At 37.2% G+C, this 25055-nt stretch overlaps 1 protein-coding gene across 3 annotated transcripts in view; it reads right to left on the bottom strand.

Annotated features, from left to right (window-relative positions):
* LOC122793445 (probable E3 ubiquitin-protein ligase HERC4) overlaps positions 1–25055 on the bottom strand; it is a 1684714-nt gene that overhangs the window by 1231895 nt on the left and 427764 nt on the right. The window lies entirely within an intron of this gene.

The raw sequence follows: 25055 nt of genomic DNA, 5'->3' as shown, positions 1-25055 counted from the left end.
TGAGCAATGCAACTTTTTCTGCTCTTGAATTAATGACTGATGAACTGAATGCGATGAGAACTGTGGTGCTTCAAAACCGCATGGCTCTTGACTTCACCCTAGTGGCGAGAGGTGGTACGTGTGCTTTAATCAAAGATGAGTGTTGTTCGTTCATTCCCGACAATAAACACAAAATCAGCGATCATTTGGAAGTGATTCAGCAAGTGTCAGACATGACCAGGCCAGGCCCGAACCCACTGACGGACTTTTTGCAGAATTTGTTTGGGGGGGTGGGGTTCCATCCTAATGAACATCCTGTTTGCCATTTGTGTGGGATTACTTCTGTTAGGAGCATGTATTTGCTGTGGTATTCCCTGCATGAAAAAATTAATCAAAGACTTTATAGACATGTCAGTTTCTGAGACTTTGTATCAAAGTGCTGAAATTGAAGAAGTATTGAAAAAGGAAACACTTTCATAAGTATTAAACTGAATGACTCTCTTAGCTGCAAATCCTCAAAGGAAGAGGCTAGGAGAAGAAACAAACTGTTTATGCTTTTGAAATAGAATAAAAAGTATTAACAGGGGGGAAATGTTAGAAAAATATGTATTAACATATGTGTGCAATGCTTATTTTAAATAAGGGAAAATTAACACGTTTTTATTCTATATGCAGCATTAGTTCTATATGAAACTGAAAACATGCTTTTCTGAAATTGTGCTTTCTGACACTGCAAGATGCACTCTGACCTAGTTTGCTAGCACAGCAAAATACATGTTTATGCCTTGGAAATGTACTGGAAAGCAGGTGATTTTCTGCTAGGTCAGGAAATTAAATGGAGAATAATAATAATTTCTGTAGATCCATTCATTATGGACAATAAGCTCTGTTTGTGCTAATGAAAAAGTGCACAAGCTGCAAGAAAGTTAGATACTACAAACAATGAACTGCTTCAGAAATCTGTACTTGCATTGTGCTTGAATTAGCCATAGTACCTAGACTTGTAACATAACATAGCAAGAAAGTTATAATTGACCGGTGGTCATCAAGGCCATCCTGTTTACTGAAAAAATCTTTTTTAAACTTTGAAGAGTCAGCTAGAAATGTGAGAAACATCTGTAAAGTAACAGAATTGTGAACTGGTGGTCTGTTACATCAGCCGTAGTGGGCAATGCCTTGAAAGAAAGGTATAATAATTGTGACACTTCCTGATTTTAGTCAGACAAACTCTGTAACTGCATTTTTTGTCTCCTTGCGCAAGAATAAAGATACCTGAACTGAACCTTATGCTTTTGGTCTTTTGAAGTATTTTTCTTTGACAGAAATATATCCCCCAGATGTTGTATGCCTAGATCCTGATGTTAAACATTTTTTTTTATTTTTTGCACTCAAACAATTTCTCTTTCAAAACTTTCCACATTCCACCTCCAGTTTTTCCACTGAACGCCTCACTAGTTTTACATAGTGACTGTTTTGCTTCCATATAATCTGCAATTAACCTTCTGTGTATTGGTTTAGATTTCAGTTTGTTAGAATTATCTAGCAACAAATTAACCTTTATAAACTAAGTAAAAATCAAAGCACTGAACCACAAGGCCACAAAATGTAATATTTATTACAAAAACAAACAAAGGAAGCACTTTCACGATAAAGTATCACTTCTTCAGACTGCCATACTACAAATCAATTGAACTATTTAAACATTTGTTCAACCTATCAACTGAAAGAAATTCTTAATACCCAGTTAAAAGAAACACATTATCACCACACACCTAAATGAATTTATATTCAAATACAACTATAAAAATATTATTAAAAATATATAATAACACTCCTTAAGATATTCCAACATGTATCTAAAGATACATATAACATCAATGTAGTAAATTGCCTGCCCAAAGAAAAGGTTTTAAGTCACAGCATCCTTAATTCCAGGTGGCTTATCTGCTCTAAAATTCATAATTTATTAGGATCTTATGGAATAGGATCTGATGTATTGGTATGAACCCCCTTTTTTGATACAACTGTGGATTTACTTGGGCAAAACACTATAATAGATGAAGATGCACATAATTCGTTCAATAGACATCTGAAGGAATTAGAAAATAAACTGTACAGATTCAAGCATCTCCAGTGGCAGAGATTCCACCTTGAAGTCGTTCTACATCATAAGGTAATCCCTAGAGGGCTTAGGGTTCAGAAAATGCCTACTTATGGGGATACCTTTCCTGAACTCCTACAGGAGTATAGGAGTTGGCCTGCTGGTAGTCTTGGTTTATGAATCTGTAGAAGATGTTAATTTTCAGATCTAAGTGATCTGTTGGGTAGGTTGCTGCTAAATACTGTGGACAGTGTAGGACATACTAAGGGCTTGTATACTATTTTGTGTGCTGATGCTAAATGTATGTAGATGAGATAGTGTGGTAGCTCGAGCCAGTTTAGAGAGTCTAATGTTGTACAGTGGTGGGTAGAGCAATAGGCATTAGTTATGAATCTAGCAATTTTATTGTAGCAAATTTGTAGTTTTGATTTTAGGGTAGAGAGTAAGTTGGTGAGTAATGGAGCACCATAGGACAGAGAGGGTAGTAGATAAGTGATGGCAAGTGTCTTTTTACTAGTAGGGCTAAGAAAATGCCTGTGCCTATACAGCAAGCCCAGTTTCTGGTGCATTTTTTTAATGTTGTGTTGAAAAAGTAGGTCAAATTTTAGGTGTTCCTCTATTATGATTCCTAATAACTTAGTGTGGGAGACTAGTTCAACTGTTTTGTTGTGGGAGATTACTGTAAATTAATTAGTCTTTGTTTAAGAAGGTATTTTTCTTAGGGGTAAAAACAAGTAGCTTGGTTTTGTTAGGACTGAGTAGCAAGTGATTTTTGGTAAACCAGTGTTCAGTCTAGGAGAATGCTAGTTGAGTAATATGTTGGAGATTGGGAATGGATTCAGCAGAGCAAATGCTAGCAGAATCATCTGCATATTGAATAAGAATAAGACAGCCATGGGTGAGTGATAAGTGTAGATTATTGAAGAAGAAGCTGAATAGTAGGGGCTCCAATATAGACCCCTTGAGATCACTGGTGGGGTTGGGAGCACATGGAGAGAGGGAGGAATTTTTGCCTATTAGATAGGTAGCTTACGAACCAGTTAAGTGAAGGGGAGGATAGTCCAGTTTGTGAGAGTCTGTGCAGAAGGAGAGGCTGAGAAACCATATTGAAAGCATTTGATAGGTCTAAGAATGTGGACGAGACATACTTACCAGAGTCCCTAGTATTGTTGATTATGTACATTAAAGAGATTACAGCTGTCATTGTGCTCTGTGACCCGATCTGAAGTCATGTTGTGTAGGTGATGGAATTTGATAGATGGTGAGAAAGTCAAGAAGTTGAATTTGTATACATTTTTCAAAAATCTTAAGCTGGGGAGAGAATAGCAACTGGACGGTAATTGGAGATATCTGTGGGGTCACCACCTTTGTGGAGGGGTAAAATAAATGTCATTTTCCAGGTATTTGGGACGTAATACTCAAGGATGGATCTATTTATAAAAATGCTAATGGGTAAGAAATTGCATCTGCATCTAGTCTTGGGTATTCAGTGGGCAGATCATCTGCTACATTACAGCCAGGTTTGAGTTTGAGAAGTAGTCATTTTATGGTGGCAGTGGGAATAGGTTTTAAGGAGAAAGAGGATGTAATAGTGTTGGAAATATAAAAGAGTCAAGAAAGGATGGTGAGCGGAGGTATGGGAGAGGAGGAAAGGACATGAAGGGCTTGCACTAGAAGAGTTTGAGTCTGTGCGGTGTTGGGTGAAGTTGGATGTGATGTTAGATATAGTGTTTATGAAATGGGTGTTAAAGAGATTGGCTATATCTGGTTGACTTTTGTTAGAAAATGGAGTAGGCTTGGCTTTAGTGTCAGGGTTTAGAAGTGAGGATACGGCTGTCCAGAATTTTTTGGGGGTTATTCTTGTTGTTGGACTGAATTTTTAGGTAATATTCATTTTGTCTTTGGTTATTTGTTTTTTAACATGGTTGCAGAGTTGCTTGTAGTTTTGCAGGGTGGCAGGGTTTTTGTGTTTTGCTATTGTTTCCAGAATGTATCTCTGTTTTGCATTAATTGCTTTGCTGATTTTGTTAGCCAAGGAGCATGTTTAAATTTTATCTTTTTCATATGTTAGGGAACGAGTTTATTTAGGAGTTCTAGAAAGAGAAAAGTAGTTTACTGCTTTATCTAGGAGAATTTTTTTTAGGATATTCCAGTTCTCATGTTTCAGTAGGTTAATGAATGTTTGAGGGTCAAAGTTAGTAAAATTCTGAATATGTTTATAGTGATTTTCTTTTTGGGGGTGGGAGATGTTCTGAGAGAGAACGCTGGCAGATGATCACTTAGGGTATTAGGGAGGGTGCCTGCTGAGGAGATTTTGTTTGGGTCACACTGATCAGTATCCATTCTAGGATGGATCCTTCCGTGTGACCTTTGTTGAATCTGGTAGATATGATTAACTGGGTAAAGTGGAATAAGTTAATATCAGAGGAGGGAAATTTGAGCAGATTTTAGAACAATTGATATTTACGTCTGCCAGTTTGATAGTTTCATTCTTGATTGTACTAGACATTCAGGCAAGGATGTTTTCCAGGGTGTGTATATTACTGCTGGAGGAATATAAAGGACTATAATGCATAGGTTTTTTGGAATTATTTATTTTTAGAAATGAGATTAGAATTTCAGCAGTGAAGAATTATGGGACAGAATTAGAAAAGGGGGTTATGTAGTAAGAACTTAAGGAAGAGGAGGGTGGCTCTGCCTCCTTTCTTGTGGTGTCTATCTAGTCTAGGGGTGTTGAAACCTGGAGGAGGAATTCGGAGCCTTTTATAAGTGGTCAGAGCCAAGTTTTGGTGGCAGCAAAAATGTCAGGTTGGTAGTGGGATGTCCAGGTGTAAAAGACAATGATTTTGTTTCAAATGCTTTGGAAGTTAAGTGTGACTAGCTTTAAGGCATGTTATCTGAAGTGAGTCCTGGATTGGGTGGGATATCTCCACTAAGTGGAATTGTGGAGAAAGTGCATATATAGATAGATGAATGTAACTGTTTTCTGAGTCTATTGAGGTGTGTGTGTGGTGAGAGAGAATGCAGATGGTTATGGGTAGAAAGGAAGAGCGGAGAGTGTAAAAGAAAGAGGTTGGAGGATGCATTGGAGTAAAAGTTTGAGTGGGGTGATGGAATTGATGGGACATTTATAGGTTTAGGGGGAATAGTACTAGGGTTAAGTGTTGTGAGCTGAGGAAGAAGAAAGAGAAATAGGAATGTGTAAATGAGGAATAAAGCATACGTAAGTGCTCTAGACAATATTGTAAAGGGATAGAGTGAGATAACAGTAGGCAGAGTAATGGTTTAGAAAATGGGTAGAAATAGTAAAACAGAATGATATAAGAGGAGAATGTGCCTGTGAGTTTTAGGGAGAGAAGAAGTGTAGTATTGTTTAGTATGATAATGGTGTAGTTAGTGGATGGTGTAGAGGAGGGAGGTGTTACGAAATAAGATATAGAATTAGCATTGGTTGGGTGATAAGGTGGTGTAAGGGTGAGGTGATAGGTAAGTTGGCAGGTATGGTTGTGGCTTTGAAGTATAAGTGTAGGAGTAGTGGGGGGTGGATGAGATTTGGGACAAGGTAGGGGAGCGGAGTGTGCCCAAGCAGAGTGAGGGTGAACGGAGCATATACAGCCACGAGGCAGACAAGCCAGGTAAAACTACAAAACCAATCAGCCACCCCAAAGAGTCACAGGTCAGTGAAGAACATAAACAAGCATGATGCTGGAAGACCAAATTACAGACAGAATTGCCTCCAAGTATTTTGTAGTTCTTATTAATTTTTTTTTTATTATAATGTTTTAAGGCAGTAAAGGATAATATACTGAAGTGTTAGGAGGTAAGGGGGAAATCTAAACTGTAGCCACTCAGTTAGTGTGCACGCCACAAGCACCAAGAACTAACTCTTCAGAAATATAGAAATTGGCCAAACTGTATACAGAAAATAGTATCCAACATACACTCAATCCGGCACTATGAAATCTCCATTCCGATAGATTTTGTATTTGTTTTTCTTGTTTTAGTGGTGATCTTGCAGTAAAGGGTAGGACATCCTGATATCCAACTCAGAGTGGAGAAAAAAAATGCTTGTACAGGAGTGAATACAGGGATTGTAAAATAAAAGCAAAATCCAGAGTGGGGAGTTAGGGAAAGGGATATGGAGTAGGTATACACTACCTAAAACACAACCAATAAGTGTATGATGAGTAGAAGTACAGAGCGAGTTACAAGGAAACAGCGTAGATATAAAATGGTCAAATAAGTAGCAGAGTATTTTACAAAAATAAGCAAATAAAATGTAGGTCAGATGAAGTAGACAAATAGTAGATCAATAAAATGATGTTTCAAAATAAAAAGAACAAATGCTGACTATCGGACTGATGCTTCAAGCATTGCTTAACAGATTCAGTAAAACAGCATAAATCAGGAGTTAAATAACACTACAGATCTGAGAAACAGATAAAATCATGTGCCAAACAAAATGCAACACTAGGATGAATTCCCTGCTCATTTACATGCAGGCATATTAAAAGCTGAACAGAATTGCTGCAGATATGGTATACATGTGTAAAACGTCTGCTCATTTCTCACTCTGGCAAGCACAAAACAATTAGCAAGCTTAACACTCAGGCACATTAAAAGTGGTTACAGAAATGCTGTAGGACTATTTTAAATTAGATAATATTCTGCTCGTTTATCACTCAGGCAAGCATTAAGCACTTTATACTTGATTATAAACAAATTAGAGTACAGAGTTTACAGAGCTGCTACACAGAAGCTTTAAACAAGTAAAAATCTGCACGGTTATCACCTCGGCAAACTTGCAATAACGTCATGGCCTACAGATGAACATGTGAGGAGATGCACTTACTTGGCGTGCACACTACAGCTGGGGTAGTGAGGTACAGACCAGCACTGGGGAATAGGAATCAAGAGACAGACCAAATTATCAACCCAGTTTCCTAGATCCCTGACTACACTTTCGTTTTGTGGTGTGTTGTCTATATAGTATGGGGGGGGGGGGTTATCTACCAAAATTGATTATATCATACCTTTTGCATTTAGTTGAGCCCATTTTATTACAGTAAAAGTTCAATGGGGAGTTTTCTTCACAGTTCTAACAATCTACATTTATTAGATACACTCTGACTTGAAGTTCTCTTCTTTTATTCGTCCATCTCTGTCTTATTTTTATCACAAGCATGTAATCATGTAAAAATCAAAGCACTGGCCTGATTCACTTGCTTATTATTATCTTCACACCTATGTTGTATACATCTTCCTACCCCTGTTTTCTCATCTATCACACTCTAATAACACTTGTTGTTATGTGCATCCTTCTCACAGGAATGAGTAGTACTCTCTACTTATTCAGACAAGAATCAGTATTACATGTAAATATGGAAATACCCTGACAGCTTTATGTACACTCCCTGACTCACAATCACATCATTTTAACATACACTTAATTTTTATATATCTGAATTACTCCAAGCCATTGTTAAAACACTCAGTGCACATCTGTTGCCTAACAACTTGTACTTGTACTGCAAGTATATTTCCTACTATTCAGAGTTTTCTTCCCAAGTCATGTACTATAAATGGACCTAGCCCAGACGGGCATTCCAGGTCAACAAAACAGAGAAACAAACACATCAAGATGCAAGCCTGGCTGGGATTCACAGACAAATCTGCTAATAGTGTTAATTACCAGCCATGCAAAGTATGAAGGGGAATCAAAGACAATGCATACTGCCTGCCAGATAAATAGGACATGTTGGACAGACAGACAGACATGTTTCTTAGAGAATTCCCATTCTCCGGAACAGAGTCTCCATCCATGTGAAGCAGTGTTCCTCCCTACCCCCTTTTAACCACAACTTGGACAATTGATAGTAATCAGAAATTCACCCCTGCTCTGTCAGTAAATAACAACCTATAGAAATCAAATTTGTGGGTCACATTCAGGTTGCATGGCTAGGTTTATAAAGACCCTAGTGATTGTTAGCCTAGTATGCACTTACAAACCCATAATGCGAGTTTTCTTAGTTGTGAACGACCTCTCACAGCAAACTCACCAATATTAGCACTGTACAAGTGTGTACTGTTAATCTACAAACCCAACCTCTATTTTACAAGTGATAATAAAGACTTTCGGCTTTTCCCAGTTAGGGGTCACCACAGCGGAACTCCGGTCCACTCATGATTGGCAGTAGATTTTTACAGTGCCGAGTTGCCCGCCCGATGTCCAACCTTCAAAGAAGGCACGCCCATTCATGCTTGCACCTACCTGCAAGTCTTTAACGTCACTCAACCGCGGGGAGGACATGCAGACTCCACACAGAAGGCACTCCAGCCAAGAATCGAATGGGAGAACTTCTTGCTGTGAGGCGACAACACTAACCGCTGCACCACCGTGGCTACTATCTTATAAGTGATAATAATTTACTAAAAATAAACTTCTTTGATCTAATGGCACACTATGAAAAACAAGTCTTTTTGATGAATGATACCATGATTTTAAGCCTCCATTATTACACTGAGAAAATAAAGAAAAAGGTGTATTTGGTGGTAGCAGAACATTTCCAAACAAATTTATGAAGCTCCCAAAACTGCAGCTAGAGAAGAAATATATTACTCTGATTTTTGGAAGTCTCTGTGTGCCTTTGGTAGTAGAAGATTAATGAAAGTAAGAATGTTTGCTGCTGTATGCAGTGATGACAAGAAAATAATTTTGCTGTCATTAGGGCTAGTTTCTCTAGATCTACATAGTGCATGTGTCTAATGTATAAACACATTTCAAGCTATTATGAAAGCTTACACAATGGGTAGCCAGTGTATTTCCAACAAATGCTCTCCAACTTGTGGGTGGGATTAATATACAGGTAATGCTACTTCATACTAGGATAGTAAGCTGCTGTGAAGCTCGGAGAGAAGAAGCAAACCACTGCCATTTCATCTCACTAGGGTTTCCTGTTTAGTGAGCATAAAAAATGCTTCCAAATGTGTGTGTGTGTGTGTGTGTGTGTGTGTGTGTGTGTGTGTGTGTGTGTGTGTGTGTGTGCGCACGTGTGTGTGTGTGTGCGCACGTGTGTGTGTCTGTGTGCATGTGTGCGTGTGTGTGCGTGTGTGTGTGTGTGTGTGTGTGTGTGTGTGTGTGTGCGTGCGTGTGTGTGTGTGTGTGTGTGTGTGTGTGTGTGTGTGTGTGTGTGTGTGTGTGAAAGGGAGACACAGAGATTAAGCAAAACAGGGAGATATCAAGACAGAAAGGCAGAGACAGCAACTTAACATCTTCTGACTGCCAAAAGGCAGTCCGTCATAATGTATTCCTTAAACAATAAGAAGTATGAACCTGTAATGTCAGTGCAGCACTAAATGTCAAAATCAGGGACAGTAAAGAGGCGGGGGGGATAATGCTTTACAGTCTATTATTTTTTTTCATTCATTTGCTCAAAATGAAACATGTGAGATGTATTCATTCAAAAAAGTTACTGTACCTCGTGTGTGTGTTTGTGTGTGTGTCTGCGCGCATGTGCATTAAATGTTAACATAACTTATATTTTGGATGCAAAATACTTCCTCCAACAATTACATATGTAAACATTATTACATATGTAATTACATATGTACACCTAAAACCTACCCCACAACCTAATACATCAAACTATTATCAACACCTATCTCACCATAAACCCTGTCTCTACAACCTACATAAAATCTCTTCTTCTCAAACTCAAGCTATGTTCCCCCTCTACAGATGCTTCCTCAAGCTTGCTGCAAATTCCATTGCCTATCCAGTTTCAATACTCATTAACCATTCTATAAAAGAAGCCACTGTACCCAAAATTAGGAAATCTTTTTACATCATCCCCCTTCACAGAGGAGGCAACTCCAATGATCACTCTAATTTTTGACCTATTGCCATACTCTCCCCACTTTCCAAAATGTTAGAAAAATGTATTCACAACCAAACTCTTAACTTTCTCAAACAACACGACCTCCTCTCCCCTACCCAGCACGCCTTCTAACCTCACCATAGTACTTATACAGCCCTTTTATCCTTCACCCACACCATCACTGAATCTAGAAACAGCAATAACTTAGTCTCATTTTTATTCTTCGACTTATCTAAGGCATTTGATATGGTATCACATTCTAAACTTCTGCCTAAATTCGCCAACCTCACCGTTTCATGCTCAGTTCTTTCGTGGTTCTTTAGTTACCTCACTGACAGACTTCAATCAGTTAAATGGCAATCATCCTGCTCTCCTTTCTTACCTATACATACTGGAGTACCCCAGGGTTCCATTTTTGGACCCCTGCTCTATAACATCTTTATCAATGACTTCCACTCCTCCACCTCCCTCTCCACCTTTATTCAATACGCCGACGACTCCACCGTTATCACATCCACTACCTCTATTACACTTCTTCAAACACATACTCAGCAATCCTTCCATCTTGCAGAAAAATAAAAGGAAATACCCAGAACAGTCACAGGTCGCACAGTAAGATAAAATACACGTTGCTGAAAAAACTGACCAGAGCTGATACCATATAGGACTTTATTGTAAACAAACAGGATAAGAACTTTCACACAGTGTAGTGCTTCATCACATCCATTAACTTCCCCTGTTGTTTCTGACTGAATAGGTACTTTTCCTTGTGAACCTGTAAAGCTTGTAATTTTATTTACAGGGATAGTAATTATAAACATCCTAAGTTAGACTTTACTTTTAATGCTAGATTTTATGCTGAATGTAAGTCAAAAGGTTTGATTTATTTGGCTAAGTGCAGAAAGTGTACTTCCTTTTATATAGGGAAGACTTTAAGGATGCTTAAAGAACGCATCATACAGCATCAAGGTGATATTAGACATAATAATTTGCTGAATGCACTAGCTAAGCACATTTCTTTGCACCCTGGTCATGATTTTGAATTTATGATTTTACAGTTAGTATCTGTAGACAAGAGAGGTGGAGATTTTAATAATAGATTAGAGCTTGCAGAAACTAAATGGATTATTAGGCTGCAGGCAGATAAATCTCCGGGGATTACTGCTATTCCTTTAAAGCCAATACTTAAAAAATGCAGGTCACATCAATAATTACTGACTGATTTTAATCGGTTGTTTATTCTTGACTTTTACTATATAAATGATTTTAAATTGTTTGTGTTAATGGATCTGATGATGCACTACACTGTGTGAAAGCACTTATCCTGTTTGTTTACAGGTTCATAGGTAGGTACTAGGCTATTTGCCCTAGGACCTATATAAGCCTAGCCAAAAAGGTACCCTCAAGAAAATTATTTTCCTGTTCCCCTGTTGCGCAGAGCCACAGAAGTGATCTCCGGGGTGAATTTCCTATTTCCCATAATGAAGTCCTGTATTGTATCAGCTCTGGTGGACGCTTGGTCAGTTTTTTCAGCATCTTGTAGAAAAATGGCTAAATAATAATCAGCTTATTCCTAACCCCCTCCCCCAAAAAAGTTACTTCACTTTCTCCCAAAAAAACAATGAGCACCTCAAGACTAACTTCTTCATCTCCTCTCTTAATAACACAATAATCAATGCAGAATCTCACGAAAAAATTACTCGGAATGAATATTGATAACCGATTAAAATTTGATTTACATATTCACCATGAGATGAAAAAACTAATCAAAAACTTGGCTTGTTATACCACAACTCAGAATTCCTTTCTGCTGAATCTAGACAATCCTTTGCCCAAGCCTACCTTCTCCCCGGTCTTCTCTATGGTTCAACAGTCCTCACCATTCTTCAGTCCTGGTAACTCTCTGGACTTGAGCAGACCTATAATAAAATTGCCAAATTTGGTGCCAACCTTCCTAACCCAGCCCACCACTGGTTAGCTCTACCCAAGCTACAGTGACTTGAATTCACCCATCACATAAAACTGTCCCAGCTACATCTAACCCGCTGCAAACTTACCAAACCCACTTCCTGCCCATCCCTCACAAATCTAGTCTCATACTACCCCCCCCCCCCTTACTCCTCCTCTGTAGCTCTGAGAAACTTCTTCTGGAAACATACACACCCAAACTTAACATAGGCAATCTCCTTTACAAATATCACAAAAAGGCACCCCCACAGAGCAAATGTTCTGGTGATGTAAGGTAAAAATAAAACAAATGGTAAAAAGCACATCCACTGGAACAAACACAACTATCACACCGTATCTTCAGAATTGAAAAAATCTTGTAAACAGACAAAAAGTTGCCAGATAAACCACGACAATAATTCCAATACTTTTATTGACAAAAGTAGGTAAGCGCTTTCACCATAAAGGCTTCATCAGACCAATCAATTACTAATGAATGCGAGATTTAAATCATTCTTACATACACTTCATCATGAATAATTCAACATTACAACGCAGTAAAAGTGCTGACATCATTTCCTTAACACTATATAAACACATATCTAACTTGCAGCTCATACAAAGCTGTTTAACGCTATGCATATAATAAATATAATGAATAAATAAATAAAACTGACCATGCTTGAATACAAAAATAAAAACAAAAATACAAATAAAACACTATGCATGGTATTAAATGCATAAGATTTCCAAAGTCTGATTCACACCATACAAAAAATACAGCCTCTAATTGTCAATATTAAAATAGACTTATACAAACAAGTAGATATGTATGTAAAATTGGAGTGTTTGTGAAACAATCTCATTTAATGGTTTTAAGTCTTCTATTACATAGTACTGGTTTCAGGAGCACTTTATCATTGAGCCCCGTTTTTTTGTCTACTCTTAGTCTTATAATCCATTTTAGTTAACAATTCTCTGTGAAATTTTTGACATCCCCTCCTCGAATACTCGGATTGACAACTTGTAGTACTAAAAACTTAAAATGATGTGTCAAACCTGCTGCCAAAGTGTGTCTCGCTAGTGCATTGTGTTCAGAACAATGCATGTGTGGTATACATGTTCCCTCATTCTTTCTCTCAATTTCCTGTTGGGTTTACCTATGTAAAATGCACGCAGAACACACACCTGGCAAGGTAGACTACATGTTCTGTTTGACAATCCGCATGCATGTATAAAGTGTATTCATATTGTGTAACTGGGTGTATAAAAGAAGTCCTAATGTCTATATAATTACAAAAATTACATCTATTACAAGATTTCGCTCCATATACTGTATTATCATTAATTTCCTTTCTTGGATTCTTTGGTAAACATAGGATCTGTTTCAAGTTCCTTCTGTTCTTAAATAGGAACTTTGGTTGTTCTCCTACTATATCTAGAAAATAACACCAAGTACTGGTGAAACAAGAATCCGAACCAGCGTAACAAATATGAAAAAAAAATTATTTTAAGTGCTTCTCGTTAGCTTGTATCAGCTAACTTCTTCAGAAACCTTAGAGATATAGTAGGAGAAATTAACTAGAAAATAACACCAAGCATTGGCGAAACAAGAATCCAAACCAGCATAACAAATATGATAAAAAATTTCATATCATGTGCCAATAATAACTAAAAAAAAACACAGGTAATGAAACAAAAAGGAGACACTGGTGTGCTTTCCCGCCTATCTGCTGAAAAGAGAGGAATTTAAGGAATGTGTAGTGGGAACTCTTCAGGAATTATATGAGAAGACAGAAATTTCTTCTGAAAATATAGCTAGGGAGTGGGATAAAATTAAGGTGAAGTTTAAAGCTAGGGTGGAAATAAAAGAAAGGGAGATATGGTTAAGAAATAACAAGAATTATTTAGAGGGACTGACAAATATTAAAGTACTGCAAAACAGGGGGAATCTCACAGAACAAGAAGAGGTGCAACTGCAGAATGCTTAATAGAAAATAAGGAATTACCTTGATAATATGCATGAGATTAGAAAGATTGCTGTTATGCAACTATTTTTTAATAATAACTCTAGATTACAAAATGTTTTAGCACAACAACTCAGGCAACAGAAAGTAGTAAGGGCTGTCACCAAACTTAGGGAGCCTATAATAAGGAAGATAAAAAGGGATCCTGTAGAAATATTTTGAAAGTTCTATGCAAGTCTGTATAAAGAAGAGAAACATGGAAGTCAAGAAAAGGGACAAATGGGAATATTTATGGAAGAATTTCATATGCCAAAGTTACAGGTAGAGAAGGCTCAATTACTAAGTTAGGATAGGAGGAGATGAGATAAAAATGGTAATGTATAACCAATCTACAAGAAAGTCCCCAGGAACAGATGGTATTCCTGTGGAAGTTTGGAAGCTAGGAGGGGAAAAACTGATATATGAGAAATAGCAACATACTGGAAGAAAGCAGTGGTAGCTGTAATACCTAAATAGAGTAAAGATTCATCTGATTCAGCATCATATAGCTTCATATTTAATACTAAACTATGATTATAAAGTGTTTATATCTATAATGGCTAAAAGAGTGGCAAAAGTGATCCAAAATTGATGGATATGGACCAATCTGGTTTTGTGGAGGAGAGGCAAACATTTGCCAACATTAACAGAACACTGATGATCCAAAAGAAAGCAGAATGTAAGAAAATACCACTGTTGTTGGTGGGTCTTGATGCAGAGAAAAAATTTGCTGGGTAAGCTGAGACGTTAGGAGCAGAACAATAGAAGCATTTGGATTTCCTGATAAAATTATAAGTTTGATCGGGAGGATATATGAGGGATCGAAGGCAAAAATTAAAGTGGGGGGGGGGGCCTTCCTGATAAGTTCTGCTTAAGCAGCAGAACCAAGCAATGGTATCCTCTCTCTCCCTATGTTATTTGCATTATATTTAGAACCACTGGCAAAGAAAATAAGAGACTCAGAGATTCAAGGATATAATTGGCATGGTAGTCAAGAAAAGCTAGCTCTATTTGCAGATGATATTATTTTATACCTGACAAAACCAGAAAGACATTAAACATTACAGTGTTGTGGAACATTTTGAGACAGTTTCATATCTTTTTGGGATACAAAATTAATGAAGCTAAAACAAAGGCAATAGCTGTAAATTATGTACCCACACACGAATTGGTTCAGCAATATCCATATTTATTGGGAGATGATAAAATGAAGTATTTAGAAGTATGGATCAAAATGATTATAGTGTGGCAGCTAACGATATGTGGGAAGAGACTAAACAAAAAATAATATAAAAACTAAGAAAATGGAAGCTCTGTTATATGGATATTGATAGTAAGATACAAGCAGTTAAAATGTTTTTAGTCCCTTTAGACTTATACACATCAGGCATACTTTTATCAACCACAGGAGAAGTTGTAGATAATAATTAATAAAGAGCTGAAGGACTTTATCTGTGAGGGGAAGACAGCAAGAGTCAAGTGAGATAAGCTTATTCTTCCAGTAGAACAAGGCAGACTGGGATTACTTGATTTGAAGGGGTATTTCACAGTAACACAGTTAAGGTTCCTATACATACCACAAGCAGAAAACTATAATTCAAAGTAGAAAGAGATGATGATGATGATGAAACGACGGAAGCTCAAGAAACAAGGTGGGACTGGGATTTTGGATGCAGACCTTTAAGTAGAACAACAATAATCATGCAGAATATTATAATCATAAAGTATCAGAAAGCATTCTAAGAACTAAACCAACATGAGAATGGAGACAGGAGATTCTGCTGATAGGGATGATTGTAATTAGGGATACAGACAATAGGCAAGAGGGGGCTGGAACTTACTGGAGAAAACTGGCAAATAAACCAAGGTACTGGGAGCAAATAACTAGAGAGGGAAAGGTAAGAGAATGGGAAGATGCCAAGAACTTATTTGGACTGCAGGTTACAGATTGCCTTCCCTATCAAGACTGATATCAGAGTATAGGCAAAGAGGAAGAAATAGGGGGGCCCTAAAGATACGACCAGCAATGTTATAGCTTTTAGTAGACTCCAGAACAGAAGCTGCAGTTAAGAAAGCAATAATTAGTAGAGCATATAAAATATTGCATGATAACTATAAGAATCAATTGGAGGAGGTTAGAAAGGATTGGAAAGAGAGACTGGATAACCAATTCACAAAGAAACAATGGGGAAATATATATATGTCTCCCAAATACTCAACAAAGCTAGAAGATTTAGTACCTTTTCTTGGAAGTGTTTACATTGGTATTTCTATAACACAAGTAGACTCCAAAGAATCTTTTCACACATAGACAACAAATGTTGGAGGTGTGATGGGGAAGAAAGAGGTAACTGAGAACATATTTTCTGGGAGTGTAATGAGTTGGCATACTTTAAAGATTCCCTGCAGACTGTTCTGTTGGAGATACTGGGTGAGCAAATTGATGTACTTCATAGGTTCATAGTACTTCATAGGTTAGTACTAAGCTAACTGCTCTTGCGAGCCATTTTAAGCCCAGCCAATTATCCCTTGTGAGACTCAAACCTTGCACCTTGTGCTTGTAAGGCAAACACTTTAACCATTAGACCACCCTCCCAACTAAGGAAATTATTTTTTTGAGCTATGATACAGAATCGAAATTGCCTAGGCATACTAAGGCCTTACTGAGTCTAATTATGTGGTTGCCAAAAAAGCAATTACTAGAAAATAGAAATCAAAGTATGAACCAATGCTACTAGAAGTAGCAAGGATAGTAACAGAGATAAAACAACTGGAACTGGGATCTGTAGAAAATGGCAGGACCTAATTACATAGGAAAAATGGGAATTGTGAGATCAGTACATGCAGAGAAGGAATGAGGTTTACAAGAAGGCAGGATTTGAATAAGTTATGTAATGTTTGACTGACAATGACTGGATAAGTGATGTATAACATTTGCAGCTACAGTTGTGTCAGCATGGTTTGTAATGTATAATGTTTGCAACTTAGGGTGTGTTGGTATGGTTTCAAAAAAATATCTGGTAAGCCTTGAAGGACAGAATGCCAGGAAAGCACACCTGAATTATACCAGTGATTAATAATGAGTAAAATTTGCCAGTAATAAAGAAGTTGATGGATTTAATTAGTAAGGCAGAATGGGGAAGCTGCACTAGCTAAAAGAAAAATTACTAAAGCTGATAAATTATGCTTAGAATGTGTAATAATGTGGTGCCTCAGCATGAAATCCTTGAAATGGTTACAGAATCGATATAAATATTTTTAAAGCAAGCAAAATGATGGCATCTTCCAAACAGTCAATTATTAATGTAGGAAAGTTAAACAATTAAATGAAAAATGGAAGGAAAGAGAACTTGACACAAAGATTTACTTGTGTCAATTAAATTGTACAGGCCTTACAATCAAAACTTCACATTTAATTCACAATTTATATTAAATATGTTATAGTATTAAAAGGAAATTTGGTTATAGTAAATAAAAGTTATTATAATATACATCAAGACAAGACTACATAATAAAAATTTTCAAAGGACTGTAGTCAGATGTGTTAAGCATAAAATGTATTCTGACAGCATGCTCCTGTGTAAACCATTTCTTATATCTGTTATATGCAATGTCAATGTCATTACACAGATCAAAACAGAATGAGATGCTAATTAGTGATGGGAAGCCACCGGGGGGATGAAACAGTCAGGTTGGAAGTTTGGCTAATGTTGCACAGGATGAAACTGTGATCAAAAAGCCCATGGCAACCACAAGTGCTGCTCAGCAAAGCACCATTCAGCACCAGGATATGCAATCTCCTTTTCCTGAAACAAACAAGTGACCTGACAGCAGTCAGAGCATTTTCCTCTGAACAGATCCTGTTTTTGATTGAGAACTTGGTTGTTTGCATTGCTATTGTTGCTTTTCTGCTAAATCCATTAGACTTCTGTCTAAAGAACCTAAGTATAATCCAACATTTAGGATTTCTGACATATAGAGATCTGTATTGAAAGACCCGCTTAAAGTATTTCTTTTTTTTTTTTTTGCCCAGGGAGGCAAAAAAAAAAACTGTTGCAGATATATAGATGATGATAGCAAGTGTAAAAATTGTTGTACTTTTGGTCCCCCCCATTAGTTACAAAAATATAAATATATATACTATTATTTCATTCATCGGGATGTTACTTCTTATCTGAGTAAAGTTAGCAAATATAAAGTTTCCTTTTTTGGCAGGTTTGCCCTTATTACTTGCTGATTTCCAGCTCTTCTCTCAGTTAATCAGACTCTCCATACCCTTCACTGAGAAGAAGCCGACCAAGAAAGGTCATCATCTAGGCAGCCATCAGGACTGAGCACAATTTTTCATTTCCTTCCCAGCACTAACTTTGTATACATTCAACAAAGGAGCAGGGTGGAGAAGTGCAATGGGCAGATAGTGGAAGATGCCCATCACTTCCACAAGGGGGGTTCTCCCCAAAAATTCCTGCCCCTCCCCTCACAGCAGAAGTGATGCACTTATTGGTCTGCATTGGGGAGATCATACCACAATGTATGCCTCTGAGTGCATGCAAACCCCACTTTTACCATGGAATAGGTGACTAGGCCATGCCCCATTCACTCCTCCCTTTATATTGTCTGGGTTCTCCAATGCTGGAGCTGCCAATCAATCCCTAGTTGCCAGAGTCACAATCAAGGCACTATCCCTCTGTGCCACACAGACAGACATGCTAGTCAGCAAATATAAAGTCAGTTGCAGACTAATAAGACAAGAATGGCTTACTATGAAGAATTTGTCATGTGATGAGTATATAGTAGGAGTAACAGAGTTATAATAGGTGTATTTGATTATGCATTATGTTTCACTGAACATAGTAAATATTTAAATATAACTGGATTTACTTGCTTTATTGGAAAAATTAGTTGATCATGGACTGATTTTTGACAAATCTTTGATTAAACTTCTTTTAAGCAATCCTCACATACATCTCTATTTTAATGTTTGCTTAGGTAAGGTAAGGTAGATACCCTTGAGCTGAAATCGACTCATGCAACTCTATGGATAGACATCCATAGAGTTCTCATGGTACATTACAGAATTAGATTGCCAGGCCTTTCTTCCATGCAGATAGTGATGCTGCCCAGTTGTGCCCTAACCAGGTTTTGAACCCAGGTCTACTATTAGGTAATTTTGTGCCTTAACCTCTAAGCTATCAGTCTCGGCACTGTTTGCTTACAATGCATAAAAATAAGGACTGCCCTCCAGGTAGACCAATAGTTTCACACCTGGGTGCGGCACTGGAAAAGGAAGAAAATATTATTAATATGTTTTTGCATTTCAAAGTATCTAAGAATGGTCCAATGGAATCCTTGTTTTTATGTAGTGATGGTTGATATAAATACTCTACACATCTATTCAAATATGTTTTGGTGTACAGGCACAAGCAGAGCACTGTTTGAATATTTTTCCACTTTAATGGAGAGTATTTCCAGAAGATCAAAGGTAAGCAATTGGGGTAAACGTTGCCCAATTATGCAAATGTATTTATGGGGTTATTGGAAAATAAGCATATTTATCATGATGATTTCTGTCCAAGAGATGGTGTTTTACAGATGTTATAGGGGTGATCTCTTCTTTATTATATGGGGTCCCTTGTGAGAATTTCAGGAATTTTTCTTAAGGATTAACAGTCATTCTTTTGAGATTTCATTCACTAAGAATGTGTAGAAAATAAATAAAGGCATGAGGATTTATGTGAAGAACAGTAAAACAGCTATTAGTTTATGCAGAAAGCCAACACTGACTATTTTTATATACTATGAGTGCCCATCCAGCCCATATAGTGAAACATTTACTTTACAAGATGTTAAGAACTCTTATAATTTGCTCAGAGGACTTGGATTTCAAGCAGATGGTAAGGATGTTGTTTGTAGACTTGAGGCTAGGAGTTATTATCTCTCTAACCTTGAACAGTCTGCTTTAAATGTTAACTATCTATAAAAATCCCATGGTAACAGGGCTTCCTACAACTAATATTGAAGCAGTATATTTTGTCACTGGATGTGCCACTTTCATAGAGGGCATAGTTAGGTTACTTAGGAGACATTGGTATTGTCTCCTTAGTGACAATGTATTGAAAATAGTTTTCGGTCCCTCTCCTAAGTTTGCATATAAAAACCCCTCTAGTTTAATGGACTATCTATTACATTCAGTCATTTCTGTGAAGGATCAAGATAGTTCATTATCCGACTGTAAGGTTTGTTCTATTTTCCCTAATAGGTACATCAGAATATAAATTGAAATAATTTTATGATTATGGACTGAATTGTTATATCCAAGTTGTAATCTATGCTTTAAGTGTTCACTTCATAAGTATCATACAGAGCAAACTACTTCTCGAATCAGAACTGGAGTTGAAGTGCATATAAGAGATATAAGAAATGCTTCATTTCCAAGAACGGTAGCAAGACATTTTATGTTTCAACATTTCCAACTATAGTTTATTGAGATTTTGTTTTAGGTTTTCATGTAATGATTAACATTATTATATAATGTTAACTTATTTATTATAATAAAACAAATCTCATTTCATATTTTTATTTTAGTAATTTACAACCATTTGGAATGGATGCTGAGTTAAATATGAAGAATTAAAGTTCAGTATTCTTTCGGTATTAGTACATTTTGCATACAGTTCTTTTTCCTTCCCCCTTTCCTTTAATTGTTCCATGTTAATAGCTGGCTCTAGGAATGACAACATAATTTAATTGCTATTAACCATATTTTATGTATGGTTCTGTAACCCTTGGGGGTTTTCTGCCAAGATACTAGCCACATGCTTTAATAAAGGAAAACTTATTTTGTATTTGGGATTACAGTGTGTGTGTTTGCTTTGTTTCTTTCATCAGTGGATGGCTTTTGGTGGATTTATGACTTGAATGGGGTAGATATTTAGTTGTCACTTCTTGGAAGCACAAATTATGCATGCATATCACTTTTTGGGGGGAGGGAGGGGTCATTCCCCACATAGACCATGAAGCTTCAGCCCTAGTAGGGCTCCAAAGACCTTTTCATCCCCACTGGGTGAGAATTCCTGGTGAAAAGATGCACGCTAGCTAGCAGTATAAGTTGTTATACATGCACTTATGCAGCCCATTTTTTTTTGAGAATGGAGAAAGGAGAGTTTGCTGGTAGTTATGACTGCAATTAGAAGTACAGAGAATAGATAAGAGGGAACTGGAATTTACTGGAGAAGACTGGCAAAGGAATCAAGGTACTGGGAGCAAATAACTAGAGAGAGAGAGGTAACAGTGGAAAGAGACCAAAAAGACATTTGGGCTGCAGGCTAACAAATGCCTTCCCTATCAGGGATTAATATCTGAGTTTAGGCAAACAGAAAGGGACAGGGAATCCTAAGTGAAAGATCTTCTCTGATAGAGATTTTAACTGAATTTAGAACAGAAGCTGCTGTTAAAAAATGGGTAGGAAGTAGGTCATATAAAATGCTGCATGATTACTAGAATCGATCAGAGGAGGTTAGAAAAGATTGGGAAGAAAGAGAGATTCACAGCAGGTTACTAGGCTAATGGCCATATGCCCTTTACAAGCCTAGCCATGTTATACCGGTGTTCTCTAAGTGACCTTGGTTACATGGTCATTATTTGCAGAGCGAGCCTATGATCAGCTCTGATTCTCCCTGTCCAAGAGGGGCTCCCTAGGGTGAATTTACAGTCACCAATCCAATTGTCTAGGTTGTGCTTGAATACGGTTATTGAACAGCTCTCCTTCATGCGAACTGGGAGCTTATTCCAGAGGAGCAACAACCTCTGGGAGATATAGCTTCTCTCCAGGCAATTCACAAGGAAATAATTAGAGGACATAAGTATGGCTCCAAAATATTCAGCAAAGTCTAGAAGATTTAGGATTTTTGTTTGGGAAGAGTTTGTATAGGTATTTTTATACTCCTAGCATGCTTCAAAGAATTTTTCCCAGGTCGATGGCAAATGTTATAGGTGTGATGGGGAATTAAGAGGTACCTGGGAACATATGTTTTCGTAGTGTAATGAGTTAGCAGACTTTAAAAATTCCTTGCAGGTACTTTATCAAGAATATCGGATGAGCAAATGGGTACATCTACAGAAATTATTTTTTGAGCTGGGATACATGATCTGAATTGCCTATACACAGCCTTGTTAAGCTAAATTTTGGTATATGCCAAAAAAATCAATTGCTAGAAAATGGAAAGCAAAGTCTATACCAAATGCATTTGAAGTATTGAATATTGTAACAGCAAATTTTGGGAACAGTACATGCAGAATAATGTTTTGCAGGAGTGAGGTTTAAGGAAAGGCAAAAATCGATCAAATTATATAATGTTGAATTGATTGTAAATATACACAAGAATATATGTGATGTACAATGTTTGCCACTTGGAGTATGTTAATATGGTTTGTTTTCTTTTTATAAATGTATGTTTGCCTATATCTTAATGATAATTCAATAAAGGTGTTAACAATAATATAGTCAGCCAAACAATGGGGATATAAATGCTTGGAGAACTCCTATGATAAGACAGGGGGGAACACTGGGGGAAATAAGACTGACTGTGCCCCTTTCACTACTGTGTTTGACAGCAGTGCCACTAGTTATGGATGGAAAACTGCATCTACGTGTGTGTGTGTGTGTGTGTGTGTGTGTGTGTGTGTGTGTGTGTGTGTGTGTGTGTGTGTGTGTGTGTAAAATGGACTAAAAAGCAATGAAGAAATAACTAAACTAGACAAATTAAGTGCACAGCTCCGAGGAAAACAAGTGAATGTGGAGTTGTCATACACGGTATGGCAAATGCAGGGATACGTGGTACAGGTTGATACAGTGACACACAGAATATTTAACAATAACAACTTGAATAAGGAACTAACAAGTAATCTCTGCTGTAATAGTCCAGCTGTAACAAGCCTCAGTGCTCAATAACTTCATGACAGCTGTCACATCCATGCTATTCCAGGAATAACTGCCACACTTATGGACAGTGACATAGGCAGAAATACATTATGAAATGGCATTCTGACAAGGGCAATGAGCACCAGTGCAGTGATAATCACATACCTACATGGCAAAGAACAATAAAATGCTGAAGGAAAACAGCCTGACTATTGGTACACTCAAGGTCACTATATTTGGCAGGCAGACGAGAGGGTCAGGAATAACGAGCACAAATGTAATCAGTAGCACAATTATAAATGCATTTCAGACTGTATATCAGTCCTACATAGTGAACAAATATGTTTAGACTTTATACAGAAAAGCAAAACTGAGGACAGCTGTAGATACAACTCATTCTACTATGATAAAACACACACACACACACACACACACACACACACACACACACACACACAAACACACAGACACAGGTCAAATGCTGGTTCACATACATCCACATACACACAGAGTTGCAAAACACAACCTATACAGGTGCAGACGGGTGACATGAAGAAACACAGACATTTAAACACACATAAAAATGTAAGCACTCACACGTTCATACACACACACACACACACACACACACACACACACACACACACACACACACATGCACACCTATACAAGCAAGCTTATATGCTCATATAAACTCCAGTGCATTTCTGTGCATGTATGGATTTACTTGCACATGCAGATACAGGTATATACACATAGAACAGATCAAAAGCAGGTAGAGAACATGCTACTTTTTATACTTTTAAGAAATAATTATCTGTGACATGAGTACGTATAAGATGAACAAAGGAATGCAAAAATGTTGCTAAATGTGTTAAAGCACTAACTATGGCATTTATGAGATGCTGTTTGGAGTTAATGGATAATAATGATGTTTGGGCTATAAACAACACAGAATTAATTTTAAGTGACAAAACTGCTGTGACTGGGTCACTAGATGCAAATAAGCCATGTATACATACACACATACACACACACACACAAACACATCCAAACATATGCATGCACACACACACACACACACACACACACACACACACGCACACACACACACACACACACACACACACATATATATATATATATATATATCCAGGCAACTCTGTCATTTGACTGATTTAACATATAGAAATTAATAGACATGCTAGCTTAGAAAATTTCTATGCATCTCTATCACTTCACTAAGTTAGCAACAGCAGAAACAGGATCACAGATGAAATAGTTGCAGCGTGTTGCATTACTCGTGAGCAAAGTGTGCAGACAGTCAAAGGGCAGACATTCATTAGGCCAATCATTTAGGCATGCCAGGAAGATGGCCATGTTTTTCTTACAATCTGTGTGACATATGTATAAAATTCACTAGGCTAATGACACCTGTGGTGAGGACTTATTTGAATGAACTAGAAGAAAGGAAAGATTTTACAGACAGGTGACACAGTTAGAATATTATATCAAAATTCCTTTATACAATTTATGAGTCAGGAAATAAAAACAATACTAGCTCACAGGGGAACTAACTGTTGCTCAGTGACAAAATGCATAATTATATTTTTCTTGAGGAAAATGGGCTTGAGTTTAGGAGTGAGGCTGTAGGAAAGAAGATACTAAAGATAATGACATTGCATTCGAGAGTTAAGACAGATTAATTGATGACAGAACTGTAGCTGAAAGTAATTCATTCAAGCAACACTTTCTCCTTCTCAGCTACCCAGATTTTCACAGAATGCCCAGATTTTTACCTCATATTTTTGGCTTGCTCCACATAAAATGTAATTTTTTCCTGGTAAATCTTTGAGAACTGAAGTCACTAAATAATGGCACACAGATAAGTTTCAGCCTTCGTATCCTTGAGAAAATGCATGCTAATACAAAAGCCATTATTCTAGCAACTTTGAGTTCAGAAGAGCAATATTTAACATTTACCCCTGAATTTAGAGCTCTATCTCCCCACTATTTTTAGCTTTGTCCAGATTTCTTGCACTTAGAGGTTGGTATGCAGTCCTTGGGCATTACAATTAATGAAGATAACCAGTTCAAGAAAAGGCTTGCATACTCGCACACGTAATAAAACAGATACTTCTGCTGTGAATGATAAGACAGACGTTCGTTTGGATACTTGAACTTTAGCACTAATATTAATATTTTGATTATTACTGATAATACTT

This window comes from Protopterus annectens, chromosome 2.part0 (assembly GCF_019279795.1).
Source record: "Protopterus annectens isolate FY-2018-M chromosome 2.part0, PAN1.0, whole genome shotgun sequence".
NCBI classification, from domain to species: domain Eukaryota; kingdom Metazoa; phylum Chordata; order Ceratodontiformes; family Protopteridae; genus Protopterus; species Protopterus annectens.
This window is presented reverse-complemented; position numbering and strand designations above follow the sequence as displayed.